This window comes from Bison bison, unplaced genomic scaffold (genome assembly GCF_000754665.1).
Source record: "Bison bison bison isolate TAMUID 2011002044 unplaced genomic scaffold, Bison_UMD1.0 scf7180017864094, whole genome shotgun sequence".
NCBI classification, from domain to species: domain Eukaryota; kingdom Metazoa; phylum Chordata; class Mammalia; order Artiodactyla; family Bovidae; genus Bison; species Bison bison.
Genome location: NW_011494666.1, coordinates 3,081,489 through 3,085,347, shown reverse-complemented (window position 1 = coordinate 3,085,347; position 3,859 = coordinate 3,081,489).

The window sequence follows — 3,859 nt, the reverse complement described above, 5'->3', positions numbered from 1 at the left end:
AATTGTATTAGTTTTGCCAAATATCAAAATGAATCCGCCACAGGTATACATGTGTTCCCCATCCTGAACCCTCCTCCCTCCTCCCTCCCCATACCATCCCTCTGGGTCGTCCCAGTGCAATAGCCCCAAGCATCCAGTATCGTGCATCGAACCTGGACTGGCAACTCGTTTCTTACATGATATTTTACATGTTTCAATGCCATTCTCCCAAATCTTCCCACCCTCTCCCTCTCCCACAGAGTCCATAAGACTGTTCTATACATCAGTGTCTCTTTTGCTGTCTCATACACCGGGTTATTGTTACCATCTTTCTAAATTCCATACATATGCGTTAGTATACTGTATTTATGTTTTTCCTTCTGGCTTACTTCACTCTGTATAATAGGCTGCTTTCTTTTAGTTGTAGAATTTACATTTGCTGTTTCATATAGCTCCTTTTTATCTTTTGATATTCTGCATGCATTCACTCATTATAAGAATATTTGTCTTCAGTTCAGTTCAGTTGCTCAGTTGTGTCTGACTCTTTGCGACCTCATGGATTACAGTACGGCAGGGTTCCCTGTCCATCACCAACTCTCAGAGCTTGCTCAAATTCATTGAATCAGTGATGCCATCCAACCATCTCATCCTCTGTCATTCCCTTCTGCTTTCAATCTTTCCTGGGATCAGGGTATTTTCCTATGAATCAGTTCTTCGCATTAGGTGGCCAAAGTACTAGAGTTTCAGCTTCAGGATCAGTCCTTCCAATGAATATTCAGGACTGATTTCCTTTAGGATGGACTGGTTGGATCTCCTTGCAGTCCAAGGGACTCTCAAGAGTCTTCTCCAACACCACAGGTCAAAAGCATCGATTTTTTTTGTACTCAGCTTTCTTTATAGTTCAACTCTCATATCCATACACTACTACTGGAAAAATCATAGCTTTGAGTAGATGAACATTTGTTGGCAAAGTAATGTCTCTGCTTTTTAATATGCTGTCTAGGTCGGTCATAGCTTTTCTTCCAATGAGTAAGCATATTTTAATTTCATGGTTGCAGTCACCATCTGCAGTGACTTTGGAGCCCAACAAAGTAAATTTTGTCACTGTTTCCATTGTTTCTCCATCTTTTTGCCATGGGGTAATGGGACCAGATGCCATGATATTCGTTTTTTGAATGTTGAGTATTAAGCCAACTTTTTCACTCTCCTCTTTCTCTTTCATCAAGAGGCTCTTTAGTTCCTCTTCACTTTCTGCCAAAAGGTAGTATCATCTGCGTATCTGAGGTTATTGATATTTCTCCTTGCAATCTTGATTCCATCTCATGCTTCATCTAGCCCAGCACTTCTCATGATCTACTTGGTATATAAGTTAAATAAGCAGGGTGAAAATATACAGCCTTGTCATACTCTTTTTCTCATTTTGGAATCAGTCTGTTGTTCCATGTCCGGTTCTAACTGTTGCTTCTTGACCTGCATACAGATTTCTCAGGAGGCAGGTAAATTGGTCTGATATTCCATCTCTTGAAGAGTATTTATCTTAAGTCTTTGAATATATTTACAATGAATTCTACAAAGTTGTAGTCTGCTGATTTCTGGGGATACTTTGAGCAACTGAAATTCTCATGCAGTGCTATTGAGAGGAAAATTGGTAGTATTCCTTTGAACAGCTCTTTGACAGTATCTATTCACATCAAAACATACACAATTGTCCATTGAATCAACACATATAACTGACATCTCAGGAAGTATTTCTTCTTTCATTACAGTGCTTTGCCTGTGGTTAAAGAACAGAGAAAAGTAGAGCTGATCACAATTAGTATTCTTTTCACTGTACACTTTAAAATAATTGCAACTTGAAACCACATGAAATTAATTGAAAAATCTAATGGAAAAGTTAAGAACATTTATTACAGAAAAGCACTTTGTATTATAGTATGCTTTTGTAAGCTTTGAAGTAATGTTTCCAGATGTAATTCCACTTGTGCTTTGAATTAGCCTCAGTATTTTAGTATTTCAAAAGTTAAAATTACTATGCTTCTTTCTATAAAATTGAGTCTATATCTCTTTCTGATACATCTGCCTTTTTCAGAGATATGCACACTCTCACACACACACATGTAGACAAACACAGAGTTAGAGGAGGTGGTCAGTGACAGATTTCAGTACAAGATGTTCATAACATTTGTGATATTATCTTGGGATCTAGGACAGCCAATGCAGAATATATGGGGATGGACTACTCATTTGTTTTTGACCATCTCACCTCCGTATCTAATATTATATGGATTATAAATCCAATATTATATGGACTTTTATAGTTTTTGAACAAAGCAAGCAATTGTAATCATTCACTAGATGATATGTCTTTATTTGTATTTATACTTCTTCTGGGGACATATTAATATTGAATTATTATGTAGATTTGTAGTATTTTTCCTTGAGTATCCATTGGCATGCTTAATTCTTAGGTATTAATTTGTTTTTGGCTGTGCTGGGCCTTCGTTGCTGCTCTGGCTTTCCTCTAGTTGCGGCAAGCTGGATACTCTCCAGTTGTGGTGTGCAGGTGTCTTATTGCAGTGTTCTTTCTTGTTGCCCAGCACAGGTTCTAGGGCACGCTGGCTTCAGTAGCTGTAGCACATAGGCTCAGTAATTGTGGCTCCTGGGCTGTAGAGCACAGCTTGGTAGTTGTGGCACATGGGCTTTGATGCTCAGCAGCATATGAGATCTTTCCAGAGCAGGGATCAAACCCATGTCTCCTGCACTGGCAGGCAGATTCTCTACCACTGAGCCACCAAGGAAACTTGGTATGTTTAATTCTTAACAAATTCATTTTTAGTGGCTGCTGAAGCGAAGTAAATGACTTGATCTCTGGGAACAGTTACTACTATTCTAATAATTTTTTTCAGTTCAGTTCAGTCACTCAGTATTATGCGATTCTTTCGGACCCCATGAATCGCAGCACACCAGGCCTCCCTGTCCATCTCAAACTCCCAGAGTTTACCCAAAATCATGTGCATTGAGTTGGTGATGCCATCCAGCCATCTTATCCTCTGTTGTCCCCTTCTCCTCCTGCCCCCAATCCCTCCCAGCATCAGAGTCTTTTCCAATGAGTCAACTCTTCACATGAGGTGGCCAAAGTACTGGAGTTTCAGCTTTAGCATCATTCCTTCCAAAGAACACCCAGGACGGATCTCCTTTAGAATGGACTGGTTGGATCTCCTTGCAGTCCAAGGGACTCTCAAGAGTCCTCTCCAACACCACAGTTGAAAAGTATCAGTTCTTCAGCGCTCAGCTTTCTTCACGTCCAACTCTCACATCCATACATGACCACAGGAAAAACCATAGCCTTGACTAGACGGACAGTTGTTGGCAAAGTAATGCCTCTGCTTTTCAATATGCTATCAAGGTTGGTCATAACTTTTCTTCCAAGGAGTAAGTGTCTTTTAATTTCATGGCTGCAATCACCGTCTTTAATGATTTTGGAGCCCCAAAAAATAAAGTCTGACACTGTTTCCACTGTTTCCCCATCTATTTCCCATGAAGTGATGGGACCAGATGCCATGATCTTAGTTTTCTGAATGTTGAGCTTTAAGCCAACTTTTTCACTCTCACTTTCATTTTCATCAAGAGGCTTTTTAGTTCCTCTTCACTTTCTGCCATAAGGGTGGTGTCATCTGCATATCTGAGGTTATTGCTATAGCTCCTGGCAATCTTGATTCCAGCTTGTGTTTCTTCCAGTCCAGCATTTCTATGATGTACTCTGCATCTAAGTTAAATAAGCAGGATGACAATATACAGCCTTGACATACTCCTTTTCCTATTTGGAACCAGTCTGTTGTTCCATGTCCAGTTCTAACTGTTGCTTCCTGACCTGCATATA